Source organism: Lacerta agilis, chromosome 2 (genome assembly GCF_009819535.1).
Source record: "Lacerta agilis isolate rLacAgi1 chromosome 2, rLacAgi1.pri, whole genome shotgun sequence".
In the NCBI taxonomy this organism is placed as follows: Eukaryota; Metazoa; Chordata; class Lepidosauria; order Squamata; family Lacertidae; genus Lacerta; species Lacerta agilis.
Genome location: NC_046313.1, coordinates 23,327,425 through 23,345,846, shown reverse-complemented (window position 1 = coordinate 23,345,846; position 18,422 = coordinate 23,327,425).

Sequence of the window (18,422 nt, the reverse complement as noted above, 5' to 3'; positions counted from 1 at the left end):
GACATCTGAAGGCAGCCCTGTATAGGGAAGTTTTTAATGATTGATGTTTTATTGTGTTTTTAATATTCTGTTGGGAGTCACACAGAGTGGCTGGGGTAACCCAGTCAGATGGACAGGGTACAAATAAAATCATCACCATTTCTGCAATTATTCTTTGTTCACAATTGTTTAAGATTCAGCCAGCATACAAGGGGATAACTGATCCCTTAGAAACACCCAAACAGAACCATACTACAACAAGTACCCAGTCTCCCTCACATGAATCACATATGTGTGTGTTCATGGACAGCATCACTGCTTCCATCCAGACTGGTATTCCCCAAGCTCAAGAAAAATTGGGATAAATGCATGGACTGCGCTGGCAAAATTTACTATGCTTGCTACCTGACATACTGTCAATTTATGTCTAGCTGTAACAGACATGGCTCTTTGGCCTGATGATGCACTGCCGTATAGCAATAAACATGATTATTATAAAAAGATAAGGTTACTGAACGCTGCATTTTGCCAAGCTCTAACTGACTGTAGCTTTAAGTTTTGGCTAAACAAGGAGCCAGGGAAATTTTAAAATTCAGCAGTAGTAGCTATTCAGTGGAGTTGTTCTAGTATCCATGCCAGGAAAAACTCCTACTGAAAGCTCTAATTTATCACACATTGGGTTTGCAAACCTGTGTTCCTGCCTGGTATACTAAGGCAAATGTTCACCAGGTTTCAAAAATTAAAAGAAAGGAGGAAAAACCTGGAGGAATCCCTGACTTAGGAAGTGGCGAGAATTCCAGTTTACGGTGCTGAACAAGTAGCAGTGTTAGTTAAAGAGCTATGTAACACACACAGAAAAACAGCAGCACAGACGAATTAGACTCAACATTCCTTTGCAGCTTTCCTTCCTTCAGTAGCTCATTTTCAAGGACTCTGAATTTATGTTAATATTAGGATTAAATTGCGAGTACAGAAGGAAATGTCACTGGGGACAATTAAATGTACAGTGGTACCTCTGGTTACAAATGGGATCCGTTCCGGAGTCCCGTTCGTAACCTGAAAGGTCCGCATCCTGAAGTGCTGTGTCTGCGCATGTGCGCAACATGATTTGGCGCTTCTGCACATGCACGTGACATCATTTTGCACGTCTGCGCATGCATGAACTGCCAAACCCAGAAGTAACCCATTCTGGTACTTCCGGGTTTGGCGCGTTCGTAACCTGTGATGAACGCAACATGCAGCGTTCGTAACACGAGGTACAACTGTACAACATTTAAAAGATAATCTAACAAAATCACTTTTAAAAGAATCAATACACATATTCCTGACAGATGAGGAGCCAGTGTGGTGTAGTGGTTAAGAACAGTAGTCTCATAATCTGGTGAACCGGGTTCGCCTCTCTGCTCCTCCACATGCAGCTGCTGGGTGACCTTGGGCTAGTCACACTTCTCTGAAGTCTCTCAGCCCCACTCACCTCACAGAGTGTTTGTTGTGGGGGAGGAAGGGAAAGGAGAATGTTAGCTGCTTTGAGACTCCTTAGGGTAGTGATAAAGTGGGATATCAAATCCAAACTCTTCTTCTTCATCATCTTACACTCTAGCCAAAGCCATTTAGAAGCAGCCAGAGGTGGCTTGCTATTGCTTACCAGGAGAGAGGGAAGGAAGGGACAAGGTGGAAGGGAGGTCAGCAAGGTGCAAACACACCAGCAGGAGAACTAGATTAGTTCTGCTGTTGCATTTCCACTGCACTGACCTTCCCACTAACTCACCCATGCTCCTCTCTGTCCCAATAAGCAGCAGTGACCCACCTGCCAGGAAGCTAGGGTAGCAGCTACATCCCACCTGGTGAGCCACTTCTGACAGCAGCTGGAAAACTAGGGGAATCTTGCTCGAAATCCACAACCACACCAGCATGGAAACATAGGTGATGGGGCTATGTCACAATGGGGGGACGGAAATTGTCCTTCCAGGAACCATAGGATCACAGCTTTAATTAGGTCCTTTAATTGATTAAATTCATATAAATATGCTCTTCAGTAAAAGTAATAGATCTGAGGCAATGCATGTGTGTGTGTGTACTGTGTGTGTGTGTGTGTGTGTGTGTGTGTATATATATATATATATAGTTTTTAAAATTATGGTTACACATGTCTCAGGCAGCAAGTATAATATTTGAAGAGTCATTTCCTCTGGCATGTTAAAGAAAATGTACCTTTCTGTACCTGTGCTGCTGCTGCTGCTGATAAATAATTTACATATAAATATAAATATAAATAATACAAATACAAATACAAATATATATAGTGCCTGATTAACCAGGGGGATCTTTTTAGTCTATCAAAAATATTTTAAATTAACTAATTTGATTAACCATTTTTCAGCTGTATAAAACTATACACAACAGCTGCAGAAAAGCCAAACTGTTGTGGGGGGGGGGGGGAGCCGACATGTACCTTTGAGAAATGTACCTTCAAAAACAAAATTACAAACAGCAATGCTTTATTTAAATCTTTTTAAATGACTGCTTAAAGCAGTGCTATTTTCCTAGAAAAACAGGTGCAAGTATACATCATTTAGGGATGTTTAGGGAAGTTTTTAATTTGTGACTCTGTATTGTATTTTGATATTTGTTGGAGGCCGCCCAGAGTGGCTGGGGAGACCCGGCCAGATGGGCGGGGTATAAATAATAAATTATTATTATTATTATTATTATCATGAAGTTGTTGCAATAAGTGCCACACTTTTTAACAACAACAACAACAACAACAACAACAACAACAACAACAACAACAGTGCCGGTAATGCAACTTGTATGTGTGATGTGAGCACCATCGCCACGGAATAATGAAGGGACCTGGCCCCCTCCCTGAAAATTTCAGGGGGTCCCTGGGTGCCCCAGGGGCCCCTAAATGAAGCCCTTGCATATGTGGGAAAGTGGCTACTATTGTGTGTGTGTGTGTGTGAGAGAGAGAGAGAGAGAGAGAGAGAGAAAGAGAGAGAGAGATGAGTAGAAGGGGGAACTTAGGCAAGACTGAAATTCTGAGCTCATGCCACACAGATCTGCATGTGTGCATGTGTCCCATTGGGTTGAAGATGCTGGGAAATTCTGAAGTATATGGACCACTGGTCTATCCCCTGCCATTGCCTAATGCAAGTGCCTGTTAATGCAAAGGGATGCTGTATCTCATGTCTATTACATTGGTGCTGCTGCTGCTCGGAGACTGCAATATACTTAAGCACACCGAACGCAAGTCATTCCATCTGCCTGCTGTATGATTAACTGGCATTATGATTGGTAGCATATAGCTCACTCATAAATAGGCTTTCTGTACCTGCTTTGTGCACAGTGCTATTATGGTATGTATTTTTATACAGATGTCTGATGAATGCTACATGCGTATATTTCATGCATATATCAGCGGGCAGGAGTTTGTGGTCTATATATCAGATTCAAAATACCTACTGTAGACTCCCTGGAACCACAGGTTAAAATCCTGGCAGAGCAACCTCAAACCTCCGTCCTCCTGTGGTAGAGAAACTGAGCAGAAAGAGCTTTTCAGACAGCATATTTAAAGAAAGAAAGAAAGAAAGAAAGAAAGAAAGAAAGAAAGAAAGAAAGAAAGAAAGAAAGAAAGAAAAAACCTGTCCACTCTGGACACCCATTAAAATCCCATTATACTTTTGGTAAGACCAGAATTTTGCTGTGGTGTCCCTTGGCTGAAAGCTGTTTCCCACCCACGGTTATAACAGTACATGCCATTTGGCTAGACTTAGTGCCACAAACACACAAACACACACCTCCACCATTGGCTGCATTCTGGTATGGGCTGAAATGCATATGGCCTTAAGCTTGCAAAACAATTTGGGGCGAAAGGTGCAATATCAGTGTTGTTACACATGGAACTATATATAATATTTCTGTGTGGGCTATGACATAAGAGTTAGACTAACCACCATCTTGACTGCATTAGAGACGGATGGCTTTGTGGTGAACCTTTTGCAGCCATTGTTAATGTTAAAACTCCATATGGTCTTAGGATAGCTGAGCCGACAATAATGTACCCATTCCAAGACAGTGATTCATTGAGTATACAGGTTCTCTTCTGCTCTTATCCTGCCCCACACCTTCTGTCTGTCTTGTCTCTCTCTCTTATACACACACACACACACACACACACTTTCTCCTCTGCTCCACAGTTGGAAAAGAAGGCATGTTTACAGAAGGCAGCCTAAATACCTAACACTGAAGCAAAGTCCATGGAACATGGGCTACACTTGTATTTTTCTTGAGATGATCAGGAAATGGAAAAATAAGGGCAAACCATGCCCATCAGTTTCCAGGAATGCTAAACAGTCTTTTTCAGTCTGCAAAACTGTTAGCTCCCCCTATCTCATATTCTGCTATTAAGTAAGTGCAACCTCAGAAGAGGCTGGGAATTAGTTTGCTATTAAATATTGGAAGCTGAATTTCAAATTTGGGGTTTCAGTGTAGCTAAAAAGGAGAGTTAAAAACCCCTGGACGGCTGAAATCTGATACCAGTCTTTGCAATTTGAAATGGTGGGTTGCAATCTTTTTTTATTATTGATTTATTTACTGTATATTTTGGCATATAAGACTACTTTTTAATCCAGGGAAATCTTCTCAAAAGTCGGGGGTTGTCTTATACGCTGGGTGGAGAACCTGTGGTCGAGTATATCTCAAACTCTATATTTTAACTGGAAAAGTTGGGGGTCGTCTTATACGCAGGAAAATACGGTAATAACATTTCCAAACTCTCTCTCTCTCTCTCTCTCTCTCTCTCTCTCTCTCTCTCTCTCTCTCAGTGGTGTATAGCAAAGTCAAATATATGATAAAACCATCAATATAAAAGTATTTACAAGAAAACAACACCAGAAAATGCAAAGAAAAATAATAATATACAGATAGATTAATAAGTAGGTAGTTAAAATCTGATGCAAATCTGGGTTAAAATAGAATCCCAATTCAATTTCATATTCGTATGTGCTCAGTTTATTAAATACATTTGAGCCACATTTCTGCTCTGTGTCTTCTGTGATGTGAAACTCCTTAGGGTGACCCAGGTATCTAACGAGAAAGGTTATTCCAAGTCAAGTCCAGCATTCTGTTCTTACAGTGACAAATCAGGCGCCTATAAGAAGCACACAAGCAATACATGAATGCAACAGCACTCTCCTCGACTGTTTTCTCCAGCAACTGCATTGAGAGGCTTATTTCATTTACTTTTGCTGTTACTTGATCCTTCATTAGCTGTCCTGGGAACATAAATTTCCATTGGAGGTGCAGAATGTGAATCATGTAAACAAACAAATAAGGTAGCATCCCTGGGGAGGAACCATTGGCACAAGCCATCTAAAAAGTCCCAGGTTTAGTCCAAATCTAATAGTGCTACTTGTAGTAACAAAGTAACAACATCCATTTCAAGTCATAGAATCTAAGAGCTGGAAGGGACCCCAAGGATTGCTGTATCGCCCCATCTATAAGACGCCCCCATGTATAAGACGCCCCCTATTTTGGGGGACTCCAATTTAAGAAAATGGGGGAAGATTTATTCATGTATAAGACGTCCCCAAAATTTGGACATTATTTTTTAGTCTTGTACACAGAAAAATACGGTATCTTGTCCAACCTCCCGCAATGCAGGAATCCTGTCCAAATCCATCCCTATGTGGGCTCAAACCAGCAACCTTCTGATTCACAGCCAGATGCACTAACCCACTGCACCATCCGAGTGGTGATAAAAGTCAGCGATGAAGTCAATGATAAAACTGAGCCAATACCTATAACAGTGGGACTTAAGGTTTAAAAACTTATCTTCCTTCTACCATGCTTCTGTCATGAGCCCATTTGCCACAGGCCCAAAGCACTGATAAGTATAGGTAGCAGAACAGAATCTTCTGGACTTATCTTCTTTGTACATCCACATTTCCCATAGGTTTCAGTGAGGAACAAACAGATATTTGTTTTCTTGGGCATGTTTCAGCCAGTTCTAATCTTTCCTCACAGTATTTTACATTTTCTGTTTCCATTTGTGGTCTGTATCACAGGAACTATAAAGGCATAGCTAACAAACAGTAAAAGCTAGATATTTGTGTGTGTGTGTGTTTGGGGTTATACTGGTTTTGGGGAGTGGGGAAGATCTGATATAGCCACAGTTAAGCCCATAAAGAAGACAATGGGACCTCAGTTTGAGTCAGTGGTGACAACCATCTTACCTCAGACCAGACCCAATGGAACCACCTTCAATGTGGAGACTCTCTGTAGCTCTTTTGGGTGTTCCTTTTCTGCCTACCCGGGTGATAATTAGTGTCAGCTGTGGTGGCGGGTTGGCTGATGTGGACATACGTCTGCTGGGACTTGGATGGAGACCACCAACTCAATTCGCATTGATATTTTCATAATGCTACCTTTGCTCCACCATATAGTATACCTCAAGTTGTTTAGTTAAAGCAATCCTCTGAGGAGATGTGGGGGAACATACACATACCTAGCCCTATACCAACACATACACATTATATACATAGGGCATATATCACATCCTAATTAGAATTTCCCTGCCGGTGTCCATCAAGAGAACGGTCTGAAGTTACAGGGAAAGAGAGAGGGAACGAGGGGAGGGGGACTGCTTCTGTATTTTTGCAAGGCCGATGAATAAGACACATCCTTTTATTAACTCTAATTATAGAGATCCCTGCAAATTGATGTTAAACATTTTCAGGGTGTTTTTCTATAGCATTTCTGTGATGGAAAGGGGAAGAACCTCCACCCTAGCAGGTCAGGTTCTTCCCCTCCCTCCTTGTTTGTTTTACTATTTTCCCTGTTTTCTTAATCTCCGAGAGATCAAGGAGGAGGAGGGGGGATAGCAATGGGGGGAAGCGAGGGGTGCTGCCTGCAAAAGTTACATGCCCTCTAACCCCCAACTGTAAGCAAACGTTCAGCGCTGGAGAAAAAGAAAAAGAAAGAAAAAGGTCAGCAACAACAGTAGTTAAAGGGTTAACCTGAAACTTTATAGATGAGTGGAAAATTCTTGTAATGTTACTAGATGTTACAGTAGTTCTTGATTCCGCTGATATATGCAAGAGATAGTCAATGTGGTTTACTCCAAACGTTGTAGGACTCTATTAGCCACAGCCAGTATCACCGATATCAGGGATTATCGATTTACACATTTAAAACGTTTTCATCCCATTTTCCAGTCAAAGCTCCCTCAAAAAGGTACCTAGAGCAATTTACAAACACCAGTGATAGAAGTGTTCTCACGCTCAGCCTTCTAATCTGAAAGATGTGACATAAAAGGAAAACGGGTGTGGAGGGAGGAGAAGAAAAGAAGACCCAGGCAACAGTTCTTATAACATGAATTTTGCAACAATCAGCTGGTCAACTGACAGAAGGGCCCAGCAGCCCACACCAGTCTCCCTTTCTTATAGCCTGATGGAATGGCTACTGATGTCAGTTGAGGAAGGAGGAGCAGAGTTGATGGTTAGGAGCTCCAGTCCCAACTCTCTCCCTCCACTATAGCCCCCTATAGCTGTTCTATACGTCTTTGGGAAGCTCTCAAGCAGGACATATGGACTATACATCTTTTGAGTGAACAGTATTTAGAGTTATTTATGCTATGCAACCATCGTGACTAATAGCCATTGATAAGTTCCTCCATGAATGTGTTTTAAAAATGCCTGGTTAGATCTGAGCCAAGTTACAAGTCCATTTTGGAAACTGCTGTGCTTCTAATGACCTCATCAAGAGTGAAACAGCAGATCATTCTGCCAGCTGCAAATCTGGGATTCAGTGGCATAATGTGGGTTGTCAGTACCCGGGGCCACATGGTGGGGGGAATGGACAGAGCACGCATGTGCATTCAACTGCCTAACGGTGTCTGCATCACACAGGAGATAGCAGCAGCAGAGATAAGAAGAGTTGTTCCATTATCTGGAGAGGTCACTTCCAGGTTCAGATGAAGAAGCTGTTTTCAATGGAGCCCAGCAACGGAAGTGTGCCCCCATGCCCTCCTCCATGCTATGCCACTGCTGGGATTATAACAACAATGTACCTTACATTTTGTTGTCTGAATCACTGAGATAATAATGTGTGAAACATTCTGAACGTAGTGACTGCTAAATCACATTACCGCTTTGTGCCTAATGCACAGAGCAATTTCTGTACTGGTGTTAAAGAGTATAATGACCATTTGTGCCCATTCAAGATTATTATTTCTTATTATTTATACAGCACCAACCGTGTTCGGAGTTAAAGTGAAAAGCCAGGTCTGTATACAGTCTTACATTTATTACCAGTGGGCACTAGCTAGCACTTTGCGTATTTGGTTTTCTCAACATTTTCCTTTTCCCCCCCATCGTTCACATATGTTTTTTGGAACAGCGACCCTATCCCAGATCCACATTTTTAAGGAATCTTTAGTACCACACATTTAAACATTATTACTCTTGGCTGGCTAATAAATGGTATTTTATTCACTCATAAACAATAGAATTTAGGGAATTATTCTACTTTTGGTAGCCATTATGGCCTGAAATCCTACGGCCCAGAAGGGAAGGCTCTGCATATAGTAGCAGAACTCTAGTGACCAGTGACAAGAGCAACACAATAACAACAAACAAAGGCACGATCTTTGGCAGGTCCTCCTTCTTCTTTGCTATGGTCTAGTGCAGCTCCATTTCATTCCCATGTTCTACAAACAGGACAACCTCCTGAAAGATTGAGTAGTTAGTGACAATTAAACCCCCAAATGGTTGTATCAGTTGGAGCACTGGTTCAAGTAAGGGGAGATACATGATAGAGGTGAATAAAATTATGGAAAGTGTAGAACAAGTAGATACAGATATGTTTTTTCTCCTTCCCTCATAATACTAGAACTTGGGGCCACACAAATAATCTTGGATGATTCAAAATGTGGGCAGTCGAGACAGATTAGGGATTCTGCTGACAGAGCTGGTTTCAGAGGCACTGTTGAAGAATTCCAGACCACTGGTTTTTGAGGGACTTCAACATCCATGGCAAGGTGACTGGCCTCTGGGGTGGTTCATGACGACCATGGGGCTGTCCCAACGTGTCACTGGCCCAACGCATATGGCAGGACACACTCTGGACCTTTTCTTCTCAGATGGGCAGGAAGAGGATGATCTGAAAGTGGGGGATATTGACACTAGTCACTTGTCATGGTCAGATCACTTCCTTCTGAAATTTAGGCATCCAGCACCTTTCTCCCTCTGCAGAGGATGGGGATCTATTAGGATAGTCTGTCCTAAGAGGCTGATGGATCCAATGGGTTCTCAGACAGCTGTGGAGGACTTTCCAATTGATATGACTGGTGCTTCTATCAAAGCCCTGGCTGAGCTCTGAAACATCTGAATGGCTCAGACCATTGACACAATTGCTCTTGAGTGCCCTGCCCTGCTTGTGGAGCCTGTTTGGCTCCCTGGTATACTCCAGAGCTTAGGGTAAGGAAACAAGCCAGGAGATAGATTGAACAGTGGTGGGCCTTAGGCTCTCAAATTTCAGTGGCACCCTGTCCGCCACCAAAATTCAGCGCATCCCCACCTTTTGCTTTCCATTCTACATCATAGTCATGGTGCCCACAGTTCTATGCCCAGTGCTACTGAACCAGTTGTGTTCCCCCAAATCTGCTTCTGGCTCAAACACGAGTGGAGGAAAACTCCAGTCAAACTGATGAAACTGATGTGGGCTCATCATTGAACCTACCTAGTTTAGTTCAGTAGTGGAAAGTCATTCAGAGGTGAGCTAGAAGGAGGAAACAAAAAGTTTATTCCATTGCCTCTCAGTCTGTTCTTGGAGTTCCCCAACTGTTCAGAGCAGAGTTGAAGAACACAGGGGGTACATGGGGAGAGAAGTTCAATTGTGCTAAAATTCCCACAGGTTTCAACCTATAAGTCTGTGCTGTTTCTGTGAATGCATCCTCATGTGGTATGATCAGTGATTTACCATGTCCTGGATACAATACATCTCATTCTGTGGGACTCACCACGCAAAAATGATGGATGAACATCAGCATGTACTTCTTTACCTTGTCTAAGAGTATCAGGAGAATTGAATGCCCACTGCTTTTCCATTCTAGGGGCTCAGGAACACAACTTTGTGTGCTAAGATCTCAAAGTGAAATTTGAAGTATTTGGCAGCTTAATCTAATAAATATGATATCTGATGTGTATACTTGATATCGTGTTGAAGGCTACTAATCAAATGGACCAAAAAAGTATTCCTTACATGCAGAACAAAGCACTCTGCTGTTTATAGTCAAATAAGTCTAGATTCCATAATCCCCAGCTGAGATATAGCCACATTAAACAATAGCTTTAGGTGTGTACAAAGAAAAAATATTGTTTTGTTTCTCCATGCATTTCCAAGTGGAAAGGGGACCACTTAGTTTGATACAACCCATGGAACCTCCAGGTAGCTTGGTGGCTTGCAGGCACCACCTAGAATTTTCCACAATGCACTATAGTGACACTGTGTTGAAAGACCAATCAACATAACAGATATCTACAAACTTATTTTATTAAATTTAATCTATTTATATAAAAATATTTATATACTGCCATATCATTAAAAATATATATCACAGTGATATACAGTGGAACCCCGGGTTGCACACACACCGGGTTGTGGACGTTTGAGTTAAGAATGCCCACAACCCGGAAGCGTTTCTGGAGTGCGCGTGACCCGTGCGTGACCCCCGGATGCGCAGAACGCTTCTGCGCACTTCACGCATGCGCAGAAGCGCTCAAATCATGCTACTTCTGGGTTTTTTTTCTTTTTCAGGTGGGCGTTTGCGTTACGCATGCCCGTGTTACGTAGCGCGATCTGGAACGGATCACGTGCGTAACACGGGGTGCCACTGTACAACAATTCAGAGGACCCAGGCGAAGACCCACAAAAACCTGGTTTCAGCCCTGCATGAGTTGATAAATGGCTTGCTACGCTCTGTGTGTAGTCTGAAAAGTATATATTTCACTGCACTGGCTGTGCCGAGTTAGCCACACAATTCTGTGCACTCACCTTTTTATTATTATATAGATATGCAGGTTTGGACTTTTCTTCTCATGTGTAGAATCTCCTTATTCAGCTTGGAGCTAGAGTTTGTGCTTTATCACAAATTTACAGTCTTGCATAACCCCAGGTCGGCAAATTTAAATGCTTTTGCAGGGCACATTTTTTAAAAACAACAACAACAACAACACCACACACACACAAACACACACACACACACACACACACTGTTAATTGTCATTATGTCCACTTGCTGGAATACCATTATCACATTATCTAATGAAAACCTGCAGGCTAACAAAGTGGCCACAGATGTATGATTGTCATCTACATGAAAGTTGTTCAGTTATTAAGTAAATATGTGTATTTTGCTACAGAGACAATTTTTTTTTCCAGTTGGAAAACCTAATTGCATCAAAACAGCCCTGAGGTAAAATATGAATTGAAATAATAGCATTTGCTCCTACCTAAAAAAAGTTTTTTGAATGGAGAGGAAAAGTTCCTTTGCAAATTTAATTTATTGGCTGTAAACAAGTTTGTTTAAGAGGGGAAACTGCCATTCTCCAAAACGGGTTTATGTGCTAAAGACAACACAAGGGGAAGTTTGTGTTAAGTAACAAAAACAGCATCGACAACAATGTTCTTGAAAATATAGATTGCAAGAGAATTGGATGGCTTGGCTGTAAATCCCTTAGCACAAAGTACAGGCTGCTCAAAGTAACCAAGCAACTTTGATTTCCAACACAAATACTGCAGTTCTGATTTACACCCACCATTTTGGAAAACAAGGATATCCGAAACAGCAGAAGCAGCTTGCCTGATAGGGCAGCGGCACAGCGCTAGTCTCCTGGCAGGGAGAGGGGCGAGGTGGCATGGGGTGACCACACTCTGAGAGCTAATCCAGTGCTCCTTCTTGTGGCCTTCCTGCCACCTCTCCATTATCCCTCTTCACTTGTTAAGTAGCATTGCAACTCAACTCCACTGGGATGGATAAGCTGCTTTAGCAAAACATTTTATAAAATTTCCATGGGAGATTATATAAGATATATATATGGGAGAGTGTTATTGCGCCCATGCCTTGCTTGCGGGTTTCTCAGAGGCTTCTGAGAGCCAGTGTGGTGTAGTGGTTAAGAGTGGTAGACTCGTAATCTGGTGAACCGGGTTCGCGCCTCCTCTCCTCCACATGCAGCTGCTGGGTGACCTTGGGCTAGTCACACTTCTTTGAAGTCTCTCAGCCCCACTCACCTCACAGAGTGTTTGTTGTGGGGGAGGAAGGGAAAGGAGAATGTTAGCCGCTTTGAGACTCCTTCGGGTAGTGATAACGCGGGATATAAAATCCAAACTCTTCTTCTTCTCTTCTTCTGACCACCGTGAGAACAGAAGGGTGGAATTAGAAAGGCCTTTGCAGCCAAGCAGAGCTCTTCCCCCAAGCATGCTGATACCCCTCTTTATTAGTGGCTCCAATCTGGCCAGAATTCATCACAATGGAACAATGGCATGCTTCAAATCATCTACTGTGGCATGTTTGACTGAATGCCTGCCTCACATCCAAGGTTTGAAATTGACACTGCAGTGGGAGCAGGTACTCTCGAATGAGTAGCCAAAATGTAGGTGTCTGGGGAAGATGGTTGATGCATTCCAACAGCATCTGGAAGCCCAAGTCTGAAGACCACTGGTTTACCCTGAGATTCTTAAGGAAATGTCTTTGTGGAAACATAAAAACACCCTCATGCCATATACATACTTATTTCAGGCTTCCGGTTCCTGTCCCATGCCATGGCAATGGTTCTCTCAACATCAGAGAGAGGCACAGGCTGAAAAAGGGGGATGGGAGGGGTTAAACCATTCCCAATAAACCTCTCGGGGTATGGGAGGTACTGGCAACCCACCATTACCTCAATGGCTTGCCTCCACACGGATCAGCGTGGGGACAGGCCAAGGCACTGGGTGCTACTCACTTTGCCTGATGAGAAACCCCTCAAAATCGCCATTGGGTGCAAAGGTTCTCCTTATAATTGGCACCAGAGGAGATGGAGGTTATAACTGCGAACTATTAGCTGCATGGAAGTGAGTTCTGAAATTGGGAAAAGATTCTACCTTGTGCTGGAGGTGGATGGAGGAGAGGGGGGCTCTCTGCTATATTTTATGGAATTTTTTTTACATTTATGATTCGGCAACCCTCTCCTAATATTGAATTTTAAGATATACCAGTGAGGATGGTTTGATGTACGATGTAACGTTGAGATTTAAAAGAAGATGTAAAGCTGTGTGTGGTTTGAAAGGGGTAAAGCGGGGCGGGGGCAGGGAGAGCCTGGCTGTTTTGTTCGGAAGGATGTTGCTGGGTGTTAGAGCCTACCTCCCCCCCCCCCCACACAAAAAAGACCAAAACACTGAAAGAGATCGTGGAGAAGTTGAAATGTTGCTGCAACGTACTTATTTCATTATTATTATTATTATTATTATTATTATTATTATTATTATTTTAATTAATTAATAAGTTTTATTACATAAAAAGTATACAAAAGATTGTAGATTTACATAAAGGTACAGACTTATATAAAAAACAAACGAAATAGCAAATACAAAGAAAAAGAAAAAGGAAAAACTAAAAGGGTAAAAGAAAAAGAAAAAATACATTTAAAAAAAAACAAAAAAAACATTACATTGGTTGACTTCCACCGCTGCCTATTTCCAACTGAAATTTTCTGCCATTCTTTAACACCATGCATTTTTCTAATGTTACTGTAATTCAACTTTAAATATTCTACTCCAAACATAACCAAAACCTTTCATTTGATCCTTGTTTACTTAAATATTCATTAAAACATTTCCATTGGTTTTGAATCACATTTTTTTTTTAATTTTTGTCTTATCCTGTTAGTCAATTTTGCCATCTCTAGATATTCAGCCAATTTGCTCTGCCATTCTTTCTTGGTTGGTACGATATTATCTTTCCAGTGCTGGGCTAACAGGGTTCTCGCTGCTGTAGTCGCATATATAAAAAAAACTACTTTCTCTTGCAACGTACTTATTTCATTTATTTCTTGAAGCTAGTTAAAGTAGGAAATGCAAGAAGAAAATATATGTGTTATGTGCAAGCTTAGATGGAGTTTGTTTTGTCATCCTTTACTATTCAACGTTACTCAGCTAATCTCTCTCAAGTTTCAGTGTATAGATGAGACTCCAAGTGGCACCTCTGTTTTTGTGCTTGGCATTTCAGGTCAATAGGAATCGCCATGAAAATGTCTCCACAACTTGTGTTGACACAAGGTTCCCCCCCCCCCAAGAGATGACCACTTGCTTGAACACAGTTCTTGGAATCAGAGGTGAGGACTATGTACCCAGATGGAACCAATCTGCTGAACCACCTTTTCATAAGGTACAACAGTTCAGTACAATCCCTTCCTGGCACCCCATGTCTCCCTCGGCAAATATGCTGCTATCAAAGCAACCCCATGACACTGACATTGGTGCCAGTCCCTACTTTAACTATGTTGGTACATGCTGTTTCTGTACAGCGTGCTATCCAACACCCAACTAGACTAATTGGGCACACACAGGTGTTTGTCCAAAGCTCTGCAACTGGAAGCTAGCAGTATGCCATTTCAGCAAACTGTGCACAAAGAAATCAGCTCCCATTTTTCCTAGGCAGTGGATGTTTCTCAGCAGAAGCAAAGGGGTGTGGAACTGAAGACTGCAATACACTTACAAAAAATGTATTAAAAAACATGTTTAAATTCAAGCCCCAGGTGGTGCATAAATGGATTTTTTTTCTCTTCAGAGTTGAGTTTTCGTCCAAAATATATTTTTAGAATTTGGGGGACAAGCAAAGGAGTTTCAGGTTTGGAAGGAAGTGTACTTTCCCATAAAATGACATTATTGGAGAGCTAATAGTTGAAGCTATTTCAGCTCAGCTGCAGTTTGGCATGAGGGTATTTGGGTTAGTGTGTCTCTGTGAAACTGTTGTGACTTTGAAGAAAAAGGAAAACTAAAAATGATCACCCTTGTTTTCATATGTCTCCATTTTCCGTGGGGTGGTGGTGTATGGGGTGTTAGGAGAGGGGTAGTACCTCTCCTGGGGGACATGTTGTGCTCCTTCTGGGGTAGTTTGTCCACCTTTGGTCCACACCCTGCACTCAGCTCTCATCTGTGGCTCCCAGAAGCTTTCAGCATGAAACAGCAGTAACAACCCAGGAAAAGCCTTTGACTGGCCAGCTAAACCAGGTGAGGGTAACCAATGGGTCGCAAACCCTTGGTGAGTTAAGGACTTGCCTGCATGTGAAGACAAGCTCTGACAGATTGAGTGGAGAAGACCAAAAGCGGGTCCAACAGTCAAGAAGGTTGTTCCTGCCCATGATGTAAGGGGAAGTGAGGGGCAGATGGGGCTGCCTTGTGGGATATCTTCAGGAAAAGAAAAGGCTAAGAAGTAAACCAGGGGTCAGCAAACTTAATGCGCCTCAGACTCCAGCACCAATCGTGCGGCGGGCCAGAGGGCAGGGAATCCGCTCCCATACACGTGTGCACACCCTATTTCCGGCACACTTCCGGGTCGGAGGAGCACCGGAAATAGCTTGTGTGCATGTGCACGGGCCTCCTCCGACCCAGATGTGCACCGGAAATAACGCTTGTGCATGTGCACAAGCTATTTCTGGTGCTTCTCCAACCCGGAAGTGGGCAGCCGCGCAGCACCGGTAAGAGCGGGCAGCGGCAGCGGGCGTTGTCACAGACCGGATAAACAAGTCCCTTGGGCCTTATCCGGCCCACGGCCCTTAGTTTGGGGACCCCTGGAGTAAACCCAACACAAATCTGGAGTGGAATCCCCAAGGTGGTTGGATGGTGCATTCTCTCTCTCTCTCTCTCTCTCTCTCTCTCTCTCTCTCTCTCTAGTCCTGCAGCCAAGCTGGTGCCAGACGCATTGGTCTGCTTTCCTTTGGACCACATCAGTGAGGCCTAGAGGGGGTCTTATCATCTGGGCAGCCCAGGACTTCCATAACACACTGCCCAGGATTGTGCTTTGGGGAGATCACTTTGGTGCTGCTAACACAGAGGTTTGACTTCCTTCATTCTTGGAGGTACACTCCATAGTCTCTCAAGACAGAGGGATGCCAAAAACAACAACATTTTGTGTGAGCATGCACACATGCACTAGTGCACATACGAGTGATGTAGTCACACCCAGCCAAACAACCTGTTCCGCTATTCCTAGGCTAGACCAGCAATGGTGATAATCACGTTTATGCCAAGAGGCAGTTTCCCAATGCCAGACACTAGGGGCAATTAATAGGGAGAGCTGTGTCCCATGACCTAAGATTAACAAAGAATGAAAAGGTAAAAAAGGTAAAGGTAAAGGACCCCCGGATGGTTAAGTCCAGTCAAATGCAACAGTGGGGTTGTGGTGCTCATCTCACTTTCAGACCGAGGGAGCTGGCATTTGTCCACAGACAGCTTTCCAGGTCATGTAGCCAGCATGACTAAACCACTTCTGGGACACTGAAAACCATGATGGAAGCCAGAGCGCACGGAAAAGCCCATTACCTTCCCGCTGCAGCGGTACCTATTTATCTACTTGCACTGGTGTGCTTTCGAACTACTAGGTTGGCAGAAGCTGGGACAGAACAATGGGAGCTCACCCCATTGCAGGGATTCGAATCGCCAACCTTCCAATCAGCAAGCCCAAGAGGCTCAATGGTTTAGACCACAGCGCCACCCGCATCCCAAAGAATGACCACATATAGAAATTAGGCTGCTGGACAAGATGGACCTTTGGTCTGAGTGAGCAAGATTCTTTTTTAAAGTTCTTAATTTATTAAAAGCAGGTTTCGGTGGTGTTGTAGTTATAAAAATTCTTGAACATTTACTTCCTCAGATTCTCCTTTTAATTCAGTCCCAAAAGTTTTACAAGAGCTCCATAAAAGCTGTAAAGCAGAGATGAATCAAATCCGAACACATGGACCGCTGGGTAGTCTTCACCCTAGGGACTATTTTAGGTCGGAGAGATTCATAGTGCATGGGGAGAACTGTAATGTTTAATGAAGACAAAAAGCCACTGACTTTTGTAGAGGGGTTGCTTCATGGAAAAGCTGTATGACTTGACAGGCTGGGAACACATGTCTGCAAGCAGGGGATGAGGGGGGCGATTCTCCTTTGCCTGCATGCTTGCCAGCGTTCAGTGTTCCAAACCCCATAGACTCTGGGTGGTTTTGTTCAACAAGCCAAATGTGGTCCGGTGGCCTATCGAAACAGAGCTGCTGCCTGTTACGCAAGCTAGGAGGGATCTGAACATGCTATAAATGTTTCCAGGGAGCGGTTGTCTGAAGGCCACAGCATTCAGTATGGTGATTCCTCACCACAGAAGGCATTATTGTGGCTAACCTTCCCATCAATTTGCATCATATCAGCGGGAAAAAGCTGGATTAGTATTACATTGTCACACAGCCCCGTAGGAATTCTGGTTTGCAACTGAATTGCCGGCTAGGCAACTCAAAACCATAAAGCAAAAGTAAGATGAGATCATGCAAATCTGCTCGTGGAGTATGGTACCTTGACTTCCAAAAGCAGAGGAGAGAAAAACACACACAAAAGCATTGCCTTGCATGCCTCCAGTTTCCCTTTTAGGAATATGCATATCATATTTCAGTGATGATTCAGTAATTATTCATCCAGAAGCTGCTACTCCATTGACTGATTGGTTGAAGCGTGGTGCTGATAACAGCCAAGGTTTTGGGTTCAATCAGCCAGACTGGTGACTGGGAACGGCTGCCAGGACCATATAACACCATTCCTGAAAGACCTACATTTGCTCCCGGTATGTTTCTGAACGCTCTTCAAAGTGTTTGTGCTGACCTTTAAAGCCCTAAATGGCCTCGGCCCTGTATAACTGAAGGAGCGTCTCCACCCCATTGTTCAGTCTGGACACTGAGATGCAGCACCAAAAGCCTTCTGGCGGTTCCCTCACTGCAAGAAGTGAAGCTACAGGGAACCAGGCAGAGGGCCTTCTTGGTAGTGGCGCCCACCCTGTGGAATGCCCTCCCATCAGATGTCAAGGAGTGAAGTAACTATGCAACCTTTAGAAGACATCTGAAGGCGATAAAAATGAATCTGCTACCAAAAATGCTTTCTTTTCCAGACAGTTTCAGTAATTGTAAAGGATGATTGCCTCAAAAAAATGGCAAAAAGAGATTGCTAAATTCGTCTGCGAGGGCAAAAGACCAAGGATTAAACACAAGATACAGATACAAAAGAAAGAGGAGGCTTTGCCCTCCTAGACCTTAAGTTATACTATGAGGCTGCATGTTTAGTATGGATGAGGGACTGGATAAAACTGGAGAAGAAAGCAGCTTTGGACTTGAAAGGTTGAAGAATGCTTATGGTATCTTGTTAGAATAGGAGATGAACGATGA